General features: G+C 44.7%; 1 protein-coding gene across 5 annotated transcripts in view; it reads left to right on the top strand.

Annotated features, from left to right (window-relative positions):
* The window catches only part of LOC127413427 (highly divergent homeobox-like), a 107,374-nt gene that overhangs the window by 54,341 nt on the left and 32,201 nt on the right, over positions 1–20,832 (top strand). The gene's annotated exons all lie outside the window — the stretch shown is intronic.

Genomic DNA, 20,832 nt, shown 5'->3' with positions numbered 1-20,832 from the left:
TGGTCGCTTCCACCTGAGAGAGCCCCTCCCTGGTTTTGTATTGAAAAGGAAGTTCTCGCCCCTATATCGCCACTGCAAAGCCTTTCGATCAAACTAGCCGGAGAGGTTAAGTCACACCCTGTTATTTTGCATTTGCACTCGATATGGACAAAAGTGTCCAGAGTGTTAAATTCGGATATTTATTTAAACGCAGCCTCGAGAATATGGCTGAACCCTAAACTATGTATTAATAAGTCCCCTTTTGGTTGGTTAGATTGGATTGTGAGGGGGGTTAATACACTTGGTGACCTATACAAGGGTGGAGTATTGAGACCTTTTGAAAATTTGGTTAAACATTTTGGCATTCCCAGATCTCAGTTTTATAAGTATTTACAGCTTCGCCACCTACTCTGCACTACTTTTGGGAGTGGCCATGAAGCATCAGTGTATTACTCCCTACTAATTCAGAGTCTGGGGGATGGAGCCTTGACTTCTCTCAAGAGAGTATGGGAAAAAGATTTGAATTTGGTATTGGAGGATGGAGTGTGGAGTGTGGACTAAGATTCTTAAAAACGTCAAGTCTGTATCTAGAGATGCAAGGGTTCGCCTTATGTAATTTAAGATTTTACATATATTTTATTGGACCCCCTCTAGATTATATAGGCTTGGTCTTAAAGACACACCCACTTGCTGGCGATGCCAATCAGAAGATGGAGACACTACCCATGTCTTTTGGGGGTGTGTTAAGATCCAGGAGTTTTGGTTGAGGGTTTGGAGTTATTTGTGTGATGTTTTGAACACTCAGGTTTTGCTTTGTACCAGACTCTGTATTTTGGGTGATGGGGTGGTCATGCATTTAGGGGATAATCACATAAAAAATTGGGTTCTGACCAGTCTCATGATCGGCAGGCAAGTAATTTTAAGGGGTTGGAAGTCAAGTGGAGCACCCTCTTTTTCAGAGTGGTGTGTGGAAATGGGGAGGGTAGCTACATTTGAAGAAGCAGTAAGTAGAAGACTGGGGTTTAGGGACTTATTTGTTAAAAAATGGGGCAAATATTTAGTTTTTTTGGGGGACTCTCGGGGAGGGGATGTGGAGAGTGTAGTTTAGTTTAATCATGTATGCTTATTATTATTTTATTTATTTATTTGTGTATATATGTATGTATGTGTGTGTGTGTGTATATATATATATATATATATATATATATATATATATATATATATATATATATATATATTATTTTTTTTTATTATTTATTTTTTTTTTTTTTTGGATTGTGTGTGTGTTATGTGGGACCACAGGGGTGTTTGTTAGGGGTCAGGGTGGGATTGTATTAGTAGGGTTTAAATGTAAAATGTTGATTCTTTATAAATGTGTTGAGTTTTTTCCACTGTCATGTGCATATGAATCAATAAAAATGTTAATTACAAAAAAAGACCCCATTTCATTATTAGTCCAACAATCAAACCCCAAACTTCCTCCCGAACCAAACAAACAGAAAAAAGAAAAACGTGCACATGAACCCCTCTCACGACAGCACCAACTGACGTCCATCCCTCTAAACTCAAACAGTCCATGTATGAGAGCCCCCGCGACAACTGCCATCGGATTGCTCAAGTCCGGTTTTTCTATTCAAAATTTGTGAGACAGAATTACACAACAACAGATAATCTCTAAAACAAACTCCAGCCGTTAGGCGGAACCAGCACAAAAAGAAACAAAAAGGTGCTCAGTTTCCTCGGACAGTCAAGTGAATGTTCAGTGAGTCGGTCCACTCGGCTGCAACGTGAGTACTACAAAATACTCCATTGTCTTTATGAAGGACATCGCTTGCTGGGGACATGTGAATATTTTACAGCCATCCTTAGCATCTATTCTCAATTTGGCCAGGAACATCAGTGCAAAAGTGACCTTCCATTGATGTAAGAGTTTCTTGCATTCCTTGAATCGATCACATTTCTCTCTTGCTGAATTTGCAAAGTCTGGGAACAAGAAAATGCTGCGGTTCTTCCAAGAAAGCCTTCCTTTATTCCTTACCTCACATAACACGAGATCTTTTTCGGATGATCTCAGAAATTTGGCTAGAATTGATCGGGGCCTGTCTCCCTCAGCGGATCGCCGAGCCGGAACCCTATGAGCTTACTCGATTTCTAGCTTATGGCCTGTTATGTCGAGCAGCCTCGGAAAGAGCCTGTTCAGGAATTTTGCCATATCCTGACCCTCTTCGGCCTCAGGAATTCCAACAATATGGACATTATTCCGCCGGCTTCTTTGACATATTGTCCTCCTAGAACAGTTATGGAACAGAGTGTATCGAATCTCACTGGTTTATGACATTAATAGTGTTAAAACTAGTAAATTGCGCAGAGCTTGCCGTTCACACATCTGAACCTTGCATGGCATCACGTGACTCTCAAAAAAAAGGGTTTTAATGACTTCAACCTAAGTGTATGTAAACTTCTGACTTCAACTGCATATAATATTATGACAGTTCCCTATCTGTCACTCACTCGACGTTGTGTCGATGTAGTGACACTAGGGGTCACTCTTGGGAGCCCGAGACACCTCTGGTCTTTGAAAAAAGGCCAATGAAAATTGGCGAGTGGTATGCAACCACTCATTCAGATTTTCTCTTCAGAGCCGAAAGGTCATGCTCACTGAGCTGAATTCCCACGAATGTTCATTCACCTCTGCTGGATCTGACGGCGCATTTCAGCGGCTTCTCCCTCCTCTGCACTAGTGCACTGCAGAGAATGCCCCTGGGCGCTTCGGCAGAAATAAGAGTATATTTCTCTAAAACAGTATATTTCTGTAAAAGAGCGGCACACATGGAACATCTTTTTAAAGACGCGTCTTTTTAAAGATGCCTTTCCTTTGTGTGTTATTCCTGGTTGTGCTCGTTATCTCTCGCCTTCTGACGGTCACGATCACTGTCTTTTGTGTCTGGGCACTGCTCATGCGGAGACAGTGATCATGGATGGTCATGTACTCATTGCGAGGACATGTCCATGGCAACGATGCAGTCGCGGCTCGCCTTCGTAAGAAAGCAAGCCACCCCAGAGGCTTCCCATCTTGGTCCTTTTACCCATGGGTATGAGGCCAGCGCAGCTAGCACTGGGGGAGATTTGGGGACCCCAATGGGACCGCCTCCGCCGGGTATCCCCCCGCAGACCTCCCATTCCCCAGCACGCTTATTTGCCCCGATCGGGCTTCCAGATGAGTCTGCCGGCTCGTCTCACGGCGAGTTTGACCTCTTATTCGGAGCCCGCGAAAGTGATGAGCTCTCGAGCGCAGCATCGGAGAGGAAGCTTAGCTGAGCTCCTCCCTTCGGGGACGATTGCCCAGTCACAGGCTGACACAGAGATGACAACATGCTTTCCCAGGCAGCCGCGAGCGTCGGCTAGAGTGGAACCCTCCGCTCTTCCCTGAACCCTCGCGGCTTGATGATTGGTTCCTGGGCTCGCGGCGCCGCTCAAAGCCACGCCCCGCGCCCGTTCTTTTCTTCCCAGAAGTGCATGAAGAGCTGACAAGGTCGTGGGAGGCACTTTTTTACTGCCCGGTCCCGATCTTTTCAGCTTCCCCACCCTCATTACCCTCGATGGTGGGGCGGCCAAGGGCTATTCGGCAATCCCCTGGTGGATAAAGAGCGCCGCCACCTGGCGCGGGTGCCCGAAGCCCCCTTCCAAGGCCTGTAGGTTTACATCGTCTCTGACGGCCAAGGCCTACGGTGCCGCTGGACAAGCCGCCTCCGCCCTGCACACCATGGCTCTCCTGCATGTCCACCAAGGCACTAAAGGAACAGCACGAGGGTAGTTCCGCCCCGGGATTGATGCAGGAACTGCGCTCGTTGACCGACCTCGCTCTCCGAGCGACGGAGGTCACTGCGTGGTCTCTCGGGTGGACGATGTCCACATTAGTGGTCCAGAAGCGCCACCTTTGGCCCAACTTGGTCGAGATGGGTGAGGCCAACAGGACACGGTTCTTTGCTTCCCCCATCTCCCAGGCTGGCCTATTTGGCGACACCGTCAAGGACTTCTCGACAGTGGAGCAGCAGTTCTCGACAGTGGAGCAGTAGACGGAGGCTATCCGGCATGTCCTGCCCTGGCACGGCTCAAAATCCCGCACCCCGTCTGCGGTGACTGCACTGGCTCCACTACAGCCCGCCCCTTAGGCCCGGCCCCGGCGTGGAGCCCACCGCAGGAAGCAGACGCCACCCGTCTCGCAGCCGCCAAGAACCCGTGAAAGGCTTCAAAGCGCCCTTGAGATGGGCGACCCAGGGACGACGAAACCTGCTGCTCTGGAGCTGGTAAACAGACCTCTCCATCCCCCGGTCGAAGGCATTCACCTTTGCATTCAATTGCGCTGCATGCCCAAGTGGATGCAGTACTCAAGAGTTCACCAAGAGCGGTTTCCTTGTTCCCTGGGTCACATATCCGGTGTGCACGGCCGTCATCACGACCACCGTCCACCACTCTATTTGGCAGGTTTGGCGCTCCAGCGGCGGTCTCCCGCCCCTGAGTGCCCAGCTGTGGCACAAATCCTCCCCCGATGGCAGTGGGTTGCGGCCAATCTTGGACCTGCGAGTACTGAACCGGGCTTTACACAGACTCCCGTTCAAGATGCTGACGCAAAAACGCATTCTGGCGAGCATCCGGCATCAAGATTGGTTCGCGGCAGTAGACCAGAAGGACGCGTACTTCCACGTCTCGATCCTTCCTCGACACAGACCCTTCCTGCAGTTTGCATTCGAAGGTCAGGCGTATCAGTACAAGGTCCTCCCTTTCGGCCTGTCCCTGTCTCCTCGCGTCTTCACGAAAGTCGCAGAGGCAGCCCTTGCCCCACTAAGGGGGGTGTGCATTCTCAACTAACTCGACAACTGGCTAATCTTAGCTCACTCTCGGGACATGTTGTGCACACACAGGGACTTGGTGCTCTCACACCTCAGCCGACTAGGGCTTTGGGTCAACTGGGAAAAGAGCAAGCTTCTCCCGGTTCAGAGCATCTCTTTTCTTGGTTTGGAGTTGGACTTAGTCTCTTTGACAGCACGCCTCATGAACGAGCGTGCCCAGTCGGTGTTGGCCTGTTTGAAGGTGTTCAAACAGAAAACAGCGGTTCCACTGAAACTTTTTCAGAGGCTCCTGGGGCATATGGCATCCTCAGCGGAGGCCACCCCGCTCGGGTTGATGCATATGAGACCGCTTCAGCACTGGCTTCAGACTCAAGTCCCGAGATGGGCATGGCGCCGTGGGACACATCGCGTGGTCATCACGCCGGTCTGTCACCATCTTTTCAGCCCTTGGACCGACCTCTCATTTCTACAGGCAGGTGTTTTATCAAAGACCAGAGGTGTCTTGGGCTCCCAAGAGTGACCCCTAGTGTCACTACATCGACACAACGTCTCGTTCCCTCCATCAGGGAACGGAGGTTACGCAAGTAACCATGACGTTTTTTGATATGGACATTGTCCTCTAAGGACAAGGGTTAAATTGGTTTCAATTGTTAAATCTCTTTTTCAGATGTGCTCTAATTAATACAGTATAAAGACACACTAGACTACTAATATATGCTTATTCTGTGCATTGTGTACTTTGTGTCACATCACATTCATTTTAACCATCAACAGTGTGCGGTCACTTTAATTGAGCATGAGCGGTGCAGCAAAAATAGAATTGGAGCCAAAACCCCCGCTGCACTTCAGCTCACACGACGCTCATACTACGCTCTGACACATTTCTGATGCTTCCGATGTGAATGCTCTAATCTGTTATTATAGACTATAACCGTACGTGTGCTTTTGCATACATACCAGCTATACATCTGTATTTAGGGAGAGTTACTAGCATCAACATGTTTAAAACCAATTAAGAACAAAGGCAGCAATATAAATACTTTCTATGATTTTATTTAAACTCAAATTAGGAACACAACACTCAACATTCATCAATAGCAAAACCAGAAAACCTGAATAAAGAAAATAACATATATAGAATTAAGATGCAATCGAATTGCTGAGGTGAACCAATCAGTCTTTTCAAATATAAAGTTCTACTTTGTTTGGAAGAGGGTGAGATGGTGAGAGTTCTGCGAGTATAAGTCTTATCTGTGATTAGGCGATCCAGCAATGATGATATCCGATGAGGTAGTTGTTGGTGAACAAACTTCTAATTCTTCTAGTTACATTTAAGGTGAATTCCAGGTAAGGTAAGTGCTCTTTCACATGAGTGTAGTAATCCAGCGTTCATAAAGTTACATCCTTACATCCATCTTGTGGCTTATTATCCACACAGGATCCACAATGTCGATGCAGTGTTGTATAAAGTATATAGTGCAAACACATAAAGAAAGTCTTTGTACAAAAATACAAATGAACACAAATTACTCGTCTTGCTTGAAGCAAACAAGTCCAAACATCAGAATAATTATATATACAAGGTCTCTGTCACATTACAAATAAATCATAAGCATGATACATTTCTTATACAATAAAAGAGGACAATATCTTACTTACAGTTGAACTTGAAACAGCACGTTTTTCAAAAAGGACTTTTGTTTGTAGCACAGAGTAGGCGAGACATGCCACAACTCTAGCCATGCTAACTTCCTCTACTCCACACCTAGCTTTATACAAACTTTATGGCACTCTAAAAACCCTAGCAGTGTGGAATAATATTACAGCCTGATTACAAACTAGTAACAGGCTTGTGTCTTTTACAAGACAACGAAAGCTCTGCTCACACACCGATCACGCTTGTGATGTGAAACGGGAGTTACACTATATCACACTATCTGATAGTTATGCTGGTAGCACATCCTGATAGGTATTATCTGGCTGACAAGATGTGTTACCTAGGTTTTTAACACCTTTAATGCTGTTGTAGTATATTCTGACAGGTTCTCCTGTGCCTCGACATGTGCTACCCAGTGTTATGATCGCCAGACAAGTTGTTTTAAGAGGATGCAAGTTGGCTGGAGTGGCCCCATTTCAGGAGTGGTGCTCGGAGATGGGGAGGGTGGTGGCTTTCGAAGAAGGGTAATCTAGATGACTGGGGAATTTGGATTTGTTTGTTGAGAAATGGGGCAAACATGTGGCGTCCTTGGAGGGCTCTCGGGGTGGGGCAGTGGAGAGAGAGGTATAGTTATTAATGTGTGTGATTTTGTGTGTGTGTGTGTGTGTGTGTGTGTGTATGTGCTCATGTGTGACCACAGGGGAGTTAGGGTTAGGGTGGGTTTGGGAATTGAGAGGGGGATTGGTGGTAGTGGGAGTTAAATGTTGATTCTGTGTATATATGTTTTGCTTTTCTTTGTTTTATGTGTGAATCAATAAAAAAAAATTAATCACAAAAACAAAACAAAAGACTTTTACTTCAGTATTCTTAATTCAGTATGATCATATTCCATATCAAAACTTAATAACAGCCGTTTCCATAGGACAATATTATTTACTGCATTCAAAATAAATGCAAATACATAATTTTAGCAGTATGACATTATTTTTAGTAATTTACCCTTTCACAAACAGTAGTCCATGTGCTGCGGTGGTGGAGATGGGATCTGTTCCTCCTGCTATATCGTACGTGGTGGTCTTGATTAGATAAGATCATTGTTAGATCATATTTGACCTCATATCTGTCACAGTGACAGCACTTTGGAAATTAAAAAGCAGTTTGCAATCTGTCATGTGTATTTTGTTGATTCATGTTTTTCATGTCTTATATTTTGAAAAGTTTAGTTCCTGTTTCATGTCATGTGATTCTGGTCATGTGATGTACTGTTTTCCCTCCATGTTCATGTGTCTTGTTTTCATTGGTTCATTGTTTGATTATCTTGTTTAGAGTTCTGTTTGTTCATTGGTTTATGTTCTCCCATGTCCAAGTATTTAAGCCCTCATGTTTTCCATTGTTGTTTGTCAGATAAAGTTGATGTAATGTTGGTTCATAGTCTAGTCGTGCCATGTCATTGTCACGTCACGTCACGTCAAGTCAAGTTCATGTTTTGTTTTTGTTCACGTTTGGAGTTATGTTTTTTTCTGGATAACACCTTTGTAAATAAATCTGCACGTGGGTTCTTCATTTCATCGTCTTCATCATTGCCAGTACCAGCAGCAACGTTACAGAATACCTGACCATCCATAATGAACCCAGCAGTTCGGCTTCTTCGCCTACGTCAGGAGAGTCTTCCCCTGGAGGATTATGTAGAGGACTTCTGCGATCTGGCCTGCTGGGTGGACTTTAATGAGCCAGTGTCCCACGTCATGGCTGCCGAGCCGGCATCCCACGTCATGGCCGCCGAGCCAGAGTTTCACGTCATGGACGCCAAAACCAGAGTTCCTCATTATGGTCGTTGAGCTAGCGCCATCTTCTGCTCCGGATCCTCAGTCTGCTCCATGCCATGTCACAGCAACGCCTCAGCCTGCTCCATGCCATGTCACAGCCACGCCTGAGCCTGCTCCATGCCACGTCACAGCCACGCCTAAGTCTGCTCCACGCCTTGTCATAGCCACATCTGAGCTATTAGACCTGGAGATGGTTCCCGCCCTTGTACCCACCCTTAGTTCTCCTGAGCAGGCAAGGGGAACTTTCAATCCTCCGACCCTGCATGGACCCTCCGAGCCCTGGACTCCGCCTTGGCCTGTCGGTCCCTCGACATTGCCTCGGCTCTGCGTTCCCTCAACTCCTCTGCGCTCCTTCAGCCTGTCGGCTTTGCCGGGGTCCCTCGCCCCTCCGGTTCCTCCTTGGTCTGTTGGTCACCTGGCTCCGCCTTGGCTCTCCGATCCTCTGGCTGCACCTCGTCCTTCCGATCCGTCAGCTCCACCAGGGACCTCCTTCCCTATGGCTCCACCTTGGTCCTCAGTCCCACCGGCTCCGCCTCAGTCTTCCAATCCCCCAGATCTGCCTTGCTCCTCCGAGCCTCCAGCGCTGCCTTGGTCCTCCCTGCCATCAGTTTCACCCTGGCCCTTCAAGTCTTCGGCTACTCTCTGGGTACCAAGTTCCCTGGTGTCGCCCTTCAAGTCTCTCATGGCTCCGCCTTCCATGGCTCCACCCCTCAAGTCTCTCTCAGCCCCACCTTCCACGGCTCCGCCCCTCGAGCCTCTCAGGGCCCCACCTTCCACTGACTCTGCCCTGGTCCCACGCCCTGTCTCGCCAGGCCACGCCCCACGCCATGCCATTCATAGTCACACTTCAAGAACCCCCCCCCCAGCTCCCTACAGAACTTTAGATTGATTTATGTTTTATGTGTTTGTTCATGTCTTGGGGCGTCGGGAGCCGCCCCTTAGTGGGGGGGATATGTCATGTGTATTTTGTTGATTTATGTTTTTCATGTATTTTATTTTGAAAAGTTTAGTTCCTGTTTCATGTTGTGTGTTCCTGGTCATGTGATGTACTGTTTTCCCTCCATGTTCATATGTCTTGTTTTCATTAGTTCATTGTTTGATTATCTTGTTTAGAGTTCTGTTTGTTCATTGGTTTATGTTCTCCCATGTCCAAGTATTTAAGCCCTCATGTTTTCCATTGTTGTTTGTCAGGTATTGTTGATGTAATGTTGGTTCATAGTCTGGTCATGCCATGTTAAGTCAAGTGAAGTTCATGTTTTGTTTCTGTTCACATTTGGAGTTATGTTTTTGTTCTGGATATCACGTTTGTAAATAAATCTGCACTTGGGTTCTTCATTTCATTGTCTTCGTCATTGCCAGTACCAGCAATGTTTATGTCAGAGTTTATGTAATTTCTTCTTAATAAAGTTAATATCAACCAACAGCTGCTGCGGGTCAGTTGTGTCTAATAGAGCAGACACGATAACAATGACAGTGACCTGTGAATTATCAGCATAATTTATGTAAAATCCTGTGTTTTTCCTGATGCAATGATCTGGTGGAAATATAAAGCAGCCCCACTCTCCAATAATCTGTGGAAAACGGGGTGTTCCATCTCCACAAACAGCACTTTTTGGGCAGTTTCAGCACAATTTGAGCCAAGCGCCTATAGACAGCAGTTCTTTTCTGGGCAACAAAAGAACCTGGAAAGGGCGGGGCGGAGCATTTGTTTGTAAACAGTAATTTCATCTATAGGCTTCAGCAATACCCAGTCACAGCCGAGTTTGCTTTCACTTGTAAACAGATACACGTGACATCAGTAAATTCAGAACTTATCTCATTCATGTTCAACAATGTATGGTACCAGAATGATTGTGGAGGTGGAGAAGAACAAAGTGCTGTGTTGTTTACCTTTTAGATGCAAAGGTGGTCCTCCTCTTCCTCATGTAAATAAGATTTCACGACGATCAGTTTTTTAATACTTATCAATGACCCACTCCTGATAATCATTTTATAAGTTATGGTCTTTATTCAAATAAATATTCACCTTAGTAACATAGAAATCACAGTATTTTTCTGTAGAGAGCCACTGCTGTGACGCTATAGAAACGCTTCCAGAGTGAAAGCCCTGTCGAGTCTGCAGCTACGCTGTAGTTAAGCTGATGCTATGCTCATGTCTCTCTCAAGCTTGCGATGTGAAACAGGCATGAGGCTGTATTAAGCCCTACCCCAAACCCTAATGTGAATATAGCATTGGTAGCACATCCTGATAGGTAGCATATGTTTTCAGGACACCTGTATGCTGCAGAGTAAATTACAGAAGTGCAGGCCCACTTGGATATGAAGAATAATAATGCCCCACTTCAAGCACAGATTGTTCTCAAATTCATATCAGGACATGGTCAGACAAGTGGCTTTTGTTCCTTTGTATTTTTATGCCAATTCCTGCCGAGTTATTCAGATAATAGACCTTTTTCTCACTCCGGGTTTTGGAACGTGGAAGTAAACGTTTGCAGGGTAAACTTTGACTGTGGTAATTGAGAGATCACAGATCAAATATTATTTTCATTTATTACATTTGAATGACTTTCTTGAAGAGGAAATTAATAGAGAGCGGTGGATTCAGCAAGTCAGATGGGAGAACATGACAAATTTACTGTCACTTTCTCAGCAGCTGTAATCGAAACCCCCTCGCAGCTGTGGTAATTAGTTTTTTAAAACTAATTCCAGGGTAATATAACAATAAGCATAATGTTACAAATTTACATTCAATATTTAAAAAATGTACAATATAATTTTTTTTTTTTTTTTAGATTTACACAGATAAATAAGGCGGAAACGTGTCATCACAGTCTGTGAAAAAAGGTCTGTTGTGCAGATGTGGTCTTTTGGGAATCATTCACCAATGGAGCTTGGCTGTCCTCTACTGGACATTTCTGGTACTGCACCTGAGATTTGCCACCAAAAGGTTATTTTTATATATTGACCTAAAATTTAGAACAGAACTGGATTAGACATGTGGCTTTGATTTTCTAATATTTTAGCATTTCACTTGATATTTTTAGTATATTTTATTTATATATAAAAAATAAAAAGTTTGTGCAGTACATTTTCATTACAATAAACTTAAATTTCTATAACTTTTTTATTTCACTTTAAAAACTGTTTTCACTTGCACAATGAACTGCCAAGTATCGTCTTTAAAAAGAGACCAGGCTTAAGTCTGTACTCCCCTCGGCCACAACTGTTTAAGTTTACACCCAAATATAGGAAGAAAGAAATAAAAACAATATGTTGCCATGGCAACAGTATTTAAGATAACAAATATCCCTTTACAAATTTTCATCAGCAGTGTCGACATTATTCTAAAGAATTTTGAAGCAATTCACATAAACACAAGAGGGCTATTTCAAAGTCTGTTAAAATTGCCTTACTTCCTGCTGCCAGTTGGTGGCACTATGACTGTGACCCAGAAATGTGATCAGCCCCCATGACCAAACATACAGCTGAATTTTCATCAAAATCATACAATGCACACAGAAGATATAAGGAACTTCCTGTTTCACATTTTTGCCCTTAATTTATTGCATCGCCATGGCAACAAAGTCTGTTCGCAATTTAGCATCTTCAATGTCTTGGCATAAGGTTGCCTAAATTTGGTGAGTCACCTAGGAGGAGTATTCAAAAATTCAGGTCCTGCAATTTTCAAAAAATGCACATTCAATCCAAAATGGCCGACTTCCTGTTGGGCAGAGCTAATGACTGTAATTTTGAAAGTTGTCCGGCTTGATGAGAACAACATATGTGCAAGTTTGGTGACCGTAGAAGAACAGAGCTCCCCAGCCACGCCCATGTGTTAACATTTGCCCAGGCCTAATGGCACAATTCTGTGTGTGCAAAATATCATAAAAATTCAAGCATGCCAAGTACCTCTAAAACATGAATATACATAAAAAAGGAATTATGACATTTAATGCATTGCCATGGCAGCACTAGTTAAGAAAACAAGAATCCATTCAGAATTTAAAATCTGCACTGTTTTGACATTATTCTAAAAACAATTTAAGCAATTCAGGTAAACATAAGAGGGATATTTCAAAGTCTGTTAAATGTACCATACTTTCGTCAGTTGGTGGCACTACAAATGTGACCCGCAATAGCCACATCAATGTGATCAGCCTGCAAGTACAAACAATTTTCATGTAAATCACACGGTGCACATAGAAGATATGAGACACTTCCTTTTTCCCATTTTTTTATGTACTTTATCACGTCGCCATGGCACACCGTTAGATATATCAAAAATCAGTTCGCAATTTAACATCATCAATGTCTTGTCATAATGTCCCCCAAATTTGGTACCTGTAACATAAAATCCCTAGGAGAGTATTTCAAGAGCATGCATTTTTCAAACAATCCAAAATGGCCGACTTCCTGTTGGGCGGAGCTTATGACTGTCAGTACTAAAGTTGTCCGGCTTGATGAAATCTACAGTTGTGCTCAAAAGTTTGCATACCCTGGCAGAAATTGTGAAATTTTGGCATTGATTTTGAAAATATGACTGATCATGCAAAAAACTGTCTTTTATTTAAGGATCGTGATCATATGAAGCCATTTATTATCACATAGTTGTCTGGCTCCTTTTTAAATCATAATGATAACAGAAATCACCCAAATGGCCCTGATCAAAAGTTTACATACCCTTGAATGTTTGGCCTTGTTACAGACACACAAGGTGACACACACAGGTTTAAATAGCAATTAAAGGTTAATTTCCCACACCTTTGGCTTTTTAAATTGCAATTAGTGTCTGTGTATAAATAGTCAATGAGTTTGTTAGCTCTCAAGTGGATGCACATAGCAGGCTAGATACTGAGCCATGGGGAGCAGAAAAACTGTCAAAAGACCTGCGTAACAAGGTAATGGAACTTTATAAAGATGGAAAAGGATATAAAAAGATATCCAAAGCCTTGAAAATGCCAGTCAGTACTGTTCAATCACTTATTAAGAAGTGAAAACCCCACAGGTAACCTCAGGAGAAATACAGGCTGCTCTGGAAAAAGACGGTGTGGATGTTTCAAGGAGCACAATACGACGATACTTGAACAAAAATGAGCTGCATGGTCGAGCTGCCAGAAAGAAGCCAATGCCACAAAAAAAGCCAGGTTACAATATGCCCGACAACACCTTGACACGCCTCACAGCATCTGGCACACTGTAATTTGGAGTGACGAGACCAAAATAGAGCTTTATGGTCACAACCATAAGCGCTATGTTGGAGAGGGGTCAACAAGTATTGTGCTCCTTGAAACAACCACAACTATGTGATAATAAATGGCTTCATATGATCAATATCCTTAAATAAAAGACAGGTTTTTTTGCATGATCAGTCATATTTTTAAAATCAATGCCAAAATTTCACAATTTCTGCCAGGGTATGCAAACTTTTGAGCACAACTGTATATATGTACAAAGTTTGGTGACTAGCTCAAAAGGGATGTGCTACATAGCCCCCCGAACATTCCCATCTGCTAGGTGGTGCTACAGAGCGCCCCCCCCCCACCCGCAACTTTGCCCAGCCCAAATGGCCAACAACTCTGATGCTTGTGCAAACTTTCAAGAGTTTTCAAACGTTAAGTACCCCAAAAGTACTGAAAACCTTGAAAAGAAGAAGAATCCTTAGAAGAACAATAGGGCCTCTGCACTTTCAGTGTTTGGGCCCTAAATGTAAATACTGTCATAATGATAATATACATAACATTAAATGTATTATTATCTCTTTAATATACATATTATCTGTTTTCAATATGCATCATACCTGATTTAGCAACAAGGTTCTCTCTACCCATATAGAGGGGTTCAAGTAGGAAGGACACGGGAGCCGGTTTCAAAGTCCACGTGAGTCAATTATTAATACAATTGCTTTTTATATTCACAACAACGCATTGGCTTTTCAGCTTCACAACAAAGTATTAGCTTTTCAGCTTCACAACAAACTATTGGCTTTTCAGCTTCACAACAAAGTATTGGCTTTACAGGACACACACAGCGTCTCTGGTCTCACTCTCTGTCTGTTGCTCCGGCGACCTTTTAAAGCACGTCTCCGTCATCACTGAAACAAGACACTGGTGTTTAATGTTAACAATTACCAGGTGATGGCCCTTACCGCTTCTTCTCTCTCCAATGACAGACACACGACTACGTCCCACTCCACATACCCCCACCATCCGACTGAGGCCCGGGCCCTGTCCGGCCTGCTAACACCCTACCCCCCCCCTTCAGTAGTAGCCAGCCAGCCCCATAAACCATCTCACCTCCTTTTTGGTCTTGGGACGTGGGCAGGCTGCTATTCCTGTGGTCTTATCAATTTGAGGCCGTAGCTGCACATGACCCAAGTGGAAGCCCAGATACCATACTTCCACCCATCCAATTGCACACTTTTTGGGTTTGCTGTGAGCCCCACCCACCTCAAGACGGCTCTCAGATGCTGTATATGCCTCTGCCAGTCGTTACTGTATATGATGATGTCATCTAAATAGGCAGCAGCATATACATATACATCGGGCGGTCGGAGAATCTTATCCATGAGGCGCTGGAACGTGGTGGGAGCCCCGAACAAACCGAACGGAAGAGTGATGAATTGGTGCAATCTGAAAGGTTTGGAAAATCCCTCGGGATAATGGAGTTAAGGGGATCTCCCAATATCCCTTTGTTAAATCCAGTGTCTAATAAAATTGAGCCACACCAAACCAATGGAGCAGTTCGTCAATTCAGAGCATTGGATATGCGTCAAATTTAGACACCGCATTGACTTTCCGGTAATTTACACAAAACCAGACTAACCCGTCACTCTTAGGTACAAAAACAACCGGACTGGCCCAATCGCTGTGCGATTCTTCTATTACCCCCATCTCAAGCATTGCCTCCATTTCATCCCAAATCACTTTTTTCTTATGTTCGGGCAAACGGTATGGCCGACTACGCACTACCACTCCCAGTGGGGTCTCAATATGGTGTTGAATGAGGTTAGTTTGACCGGGAAGAGGAGAGAACACAAATAATTTTTGCAATTTGGCCACCCCCGCGAGCTGGGAGGATGAGAGGTGGTCTCCACAAGGGACCGGGGTGAATGGATTGGCTTTGAACTTCACCTCCGGCCCAAGCTCTGCCCTCTCCGGAACTACCATTGCCATGGACACAGGGACCACCTCTCTCCATAATTTAAGGAGGTTGACATGGTAAATTTGATGTGCTCCACCTCTATCTGTTCGTTTAACCTCATAATCGAGATCTCGACACGCCGTGTAACCTCAAAGTGCCCTTGCCACTTGGCGAGCAATTTTGAGCTCGATGTGGGGAGTAATACATGTACTTTGTCTCCCAGTGCAAATTCTCATAGCTGGAGCTAGAGCCGGCTTTGTGTCTCTTGAGCTTGAAGCAAATTTTGCTGTGACAACCGACCCAGTATGTGTAGCTTTGCTTGAAGATCAAGGACATATTGAATTTCATTTTTGCTTTGGGAAGGTCCTTCCTCCCATGCCTCCCATATGACATCAAGCACCCCACGGGGCCGACGTCCATACAGGAGCTCGAAGGGGGAAAACCCCATGGAGGCTTGCGAGACCTCCCTGACTGCAAATAATATGGTTTCCAGCCATTTGTCCCAATTTCTAGTGTAGTGTACAAACTTGTGAATCATATTTTTCAGGGTTCGATTAAATCCGTCAGGTGATACACGCTGGTGCGAATCGATTTAATCCCCAGCAATTCATAAAGTTCACACAGTGTACGTGACATAAATGTTGTGCCTTGGTCGGTGAGGATTTCTTTCAGAATACCCACCCGGGAGATAATTTTGAAGAGTGTGTTGGGCCTCATGTATTCAGATAGAAGACAAAGGCAGGCCTAACACAGTCATAAAACCTAACTCAGCCCCCACATACCAAGTCGTAAATCTTACTGATAAAAATCATGCCAAAATCAAACAAAGAGAGTCCAAAACAGACTACAAATCCCATGAAGCCTTGCTCACTAAAGGATCGAACTCTCAACTCCTATTGGATGAGGCACACAACAGAACGTCCCTCAACTATGACATCATCAGGAGTAGAAATACCTCTTGAAATGCTTCCGGGATTTGCTTCCAGCAACTTTGTTCGCCGTGTATAGACGTAGCTCATCGCTGCTCTCAGGTGTAACCTCGTGGCACAAGGAAGTAACATCCGAAATTGTGGCCATACAATCTCCATCTCGCTGGACGAGTTGAGATTACTCTGTGTTCAACCGAACACTCTAACGGATCCGAAGGAGACCGCTGAGCAATCCGCATCTTCATCCGTTTGCCTGCAGAAGTGAAGAGATTAAAGATTTCTCTTCCATCCTCAATCAAGTCGACATTTCTGATTTCTCCGCCAGCCCGCCGAGAATCAGCAGCCGTACACCCACAGACAGAGCGAGGAAACGGCCTCCCATCATCACCCAAGCCTCGAGGAACCGAGACTGAGTTAAAGGACGGATGAACACACATGCTGCATCCTCATGTGATTCAAGTAAGAGGTTTACGTCTGGGCAGAGATAGAATATTATAGTGTGTTATTCTTGTGTTTCAAGGTTTTTTTGCTTGTACAGTTTACAGACCGCCATGTCCGCTCATTATTAATACTCAGGGTATTAATTATCACGAATTTGATTTGCTGTATTGTGGTCCAACCAAATTGGACTGTTGTGCATTTTCGCCATTGCGGGTGAGACCGGCAAACTGAGTTTATCCATTAAAGAATCAAAGAACACGGGACTGTTTACGAGCCATCCACCGTGTCTCTGAGTGATAAACTAACAGCTGCTTTCTCTCCCACAATCGCGAAATCGGCTTTGGGGCCGTCACTTAATTCTCTCTCTCTCTCTCTCTCTCTCTCTCTCTCGTACTAACCACACACACACACACACACACACACACGCGACCCCTAACAAACATTCTGGCACACATTTTTGGCTCGTAGATAGCTTCGTGCTAAAGCTCAGCTTCGTCCCTAAGCTATCGTACAAGCGGCTACACGCGGTAACTGGTAGACGCCATTGACTGGTTTCTCTCAGCCCACATTCGCGGCCATATTCCCTGGCCAGAAGTCTCGTGTGACATACTCTCCACGAGAGTCACATCTGCCATTTTGTGCACGTCCCTCCTTACACACACACAGACACACTCGCTCTCTCTCACACACACACCCTCATGTGTTACAGGATTATTTTGATTTCCTTATCTAATCATATCACTGTTTAGTTTGTAGTTGTAAGTCGGAAGTTTATTGACTGCATTGTATTAATTATTAATTGATATTACTGCATAAATAAATTTTGTTTATATTACAAAGAGAAGTGTTTTGGTTTGTTTTGCATATGCCTTTGTCATGCTGACGGGATGTCAGTGCTCGGATTCAAGCCTTCATTCATTGTTTTTTTCCCGAAAATTGATATTCTTCGGATGTCGATTTTCCTAAGAAAACAATCTAATATTGAGACTATCTGGTTATTAGTCCCTGATTCCAGGGTGGTGCCCCGTCAGTGTTAATCCTTATTAATATTCTGTTGATTTTTGATAATTGATAATTATCTTTGATGATTGTTGAATTTGAATGATCAATAAGCTAGTGTTAATTTTAATTAATGTTTCATCGATGTTAACAATTAACGATTATCTTTGATAATTGTTGATTTAAAGGATTAAAAAAAGCTAACATTGATTCTCATCAATGTTCTATTGATTTTAATAATTAATAATTATCTTTGATAATTATTAATTATTGCTAATAACCAAACCCGCTCCTAAACGTAGCGCACTACATTTACTGGAGCCCCATATGAGGTTTTAACAAGTTAGATTCAATTAATTAATTTAAATATTAATTCATGACTAAAGAAATAATTATTAATTATTTCTGATAGTAACACTGATCTAAACAACCAGTAAAGCCCTACAAGTGCCTCCACAGCACTGCATGCTGAGATGTTGTGTAAAGGCACTGCTTCCGGATATCGCGTTGCATAATCCACCAGGACTAATACAAACCGATATCTGCGTGCTGACCGCTTTAATAGCACGACGAGGTCCATACCAATTCTTTCAAAGGGGGCCTCAATCAATGGTAATGGGCGCAATGGCGCTCTTGGGGTGGATTCACCAACTGACATTCACGGCATGCCGCACACCATCTGCGTACATCCCTGCGAATGCCCGCCCAATAAAAGCGGGCCATTAAACGGTGCAGTGTTCTCTCTTGTCCTAAGTGACCCGCCATCTGATTATGGTGAGCCGCCTGGAAAAGTGTTTCCCGATGGCTCCTCGGGACTAATAACTGGGTTGTATTTTCATGCATTCATAGTGTCCTGCATCACTCAATACAACCGGTCCCTAATAATTGAAAAAAATGGATATGTGAGTGCGACATCAAGCTGGAGTTGCTGGCCATCAATTACTCTCACTTGGTCAAACACATGCCTAAGTGTTTTGTCATGCGACAGTTCTAGAGGGAAATCCCCCTCCTGCATCATCCTGATGCTGAGTAGACATGGACGGCTCCACCTCCCCAGCCATCGTGGACCCATCCACACACAACGCTTTTAATAATCTTTTAAACCCCAACCAATTGGTCCCCAGAATCAGTGGATGGGTGAGGCGGGAATTAACCACGGCCTCCACTCTATGCTGTGCCCCCCAAAATTTAATGATGGTTGTCACTACCGGATATTTGTGAACATCCCCATGCACACATCTCACCATCACCTTGTGTTTTGTACCCAAAGCCCCGTCATGAACCAAGCCGTGGTGGATCAATGTTTGATTACAGTCCGAATCCACCAGGGCTTGGTATGTACGCCCGGTATACGGTGCGTCCCTGCTCGATTGAGGGCAGTCTGTGGCGTGTCGAGGACCTGGATCCATGTCTCCACCTCCATTGCTGGACACTGGTTTTGGACGTGTCTCGGTTCCCCGCAACTCTGACAGACCATCCCAGGCTTCTCGGGTGCACTTGTGGCAGCGGAGACATCAACTTGTGAAGGATGACGGAGAGGGGTAGGGGTGGGGGCCGGCGCATAGTGCAGCGGTTTGGGTGGATCCACTCCCCGTTTCTGGGGAGCAGGTATAGGGTGGAGGAGAGAGAGATCTGGACTGCTCGTCGGCTTCCGGGTAGGCCGCCATGTGGCTTTGGCCAGCTAGACGGCAACAACCAGTGACGTGGGACGATGGCACTGGACCCATTCCGCTGTTCTTCAGGGCAGGTGAACGGTTAGCTGCTCCAGCACCATCAGCTCAATGACATCTTCCATGCCACGGCCTTCCTTGGCTAGCACCCATTTCCGGAAGGCATCACGGAGCTGCTGGGCAAACACGAATGGGCGGCCGACTTCACTCAGGGTGAGGGAGTGGAACTGCTGGTGGTGTTGTTCTGGGGTGCGGCCAACCCATTGTAGGACAGCGGTCTTCAGCTTCACATAATCCAGGCGGTCCTCAGCTGGTAGTTGCTGGTCCCTGGAAAGCAGTGGTAGCAGGTGGTGGGCCCACTGGGTTTGCAGCCAGCTCAAAGAAACTCACAATTGCCTCCGGCTCATCTTGGGGACCCATCTTCGTGAGCAAGAGGTACGGCTTCATCGCTGCCTCCGAGGTCGCGGCGGGGGATCCGCCTGGAGCTAGCCAGCTCCGTATGGATGCAGCATTCTTGTTCGAGGAGAGCTTGCTGGTGAGTCTCCTGGATGCTAGCCAAGGTGGTGAGGTGTCCATGGCGGCCAGTCTTCTTCGCAATCCCGAGTTTCGGCACCAGTGTAGAGGGTTCGAGTAGGAAGGACACAGGAGCCGGTTTCACAGTCCACATGAGTCAACTTTTAATACAATTGCTTTTCAGCTTCACAACAAAGTATTGGCTTTACAAGACACACACGGTGTCTCTGGTCTTTCTCTCCCTGTCTGTCGCTCTGGCGGCCTTTTAAAGCCTGTCTCTGTTGTCACTGAAACGAGACACAGGTGTTTAATATTAACAATCACCAGGTGATGGCCCTTACCGCTTCCTCTTTCCCCAGTGACAGACACACGACCACTTCCCGCTCCACAACCCATTAATGGGAATTCTTGTTGCAAACCTGTATGGCTTTCTTTCTTTATTGTAACTCACAAGGAGATGTTAGTTTAAGTCATCATTCACTTCCATTTTATAGACAAAAAAAGATGCATTAGTGACTGAGACTAACATTCTGTGGCTTGAGGGTGAGTAATGATGACATAAATGTATTTATTTTGGGTGAACTCTCCTTTTAACTACCTGTTTAAGTGTTTGTTAAGGTATTTGCCAAGAACAACAATAAAAATATCTTGTTGGCTCATGACTGCATCCCCTCTTGCTGGTAAATAGGAGACTGAAGAGAAGGGCCATAATGTATGATTCATGATTCCATTTGAATAAAACTAGCGGCAAGAATAAAGAAAAGAAGCCGCCTGTTCGTTTTAGGTGAGATTGTTGTAAAATTTGAATGAATTTCAGGCCCTGTGTCT

This window comes from Myxocyprinus asiaticus, chromosome 22, assembly GCF_019703515.2.
Source record: "Myxocyprinus asiaticus isolate MX2 ecotype Aquarium Trade chromosome 22, UBuf_Myxa_2, whole genome shotgun sequence".
Taxonomy (NCBI): domain Eukaryota; kingdom Metazoa; phylum Chordata; class Actinopteri; order Cypriniformes; family Catostomidae; genus Myxocyprinus; species Myxocyprinus asiaticus.
Note: the sequence above shows the minus strand (reverse complement) of the source record. Positions and strands in the feature narration are given on the sequence as shown.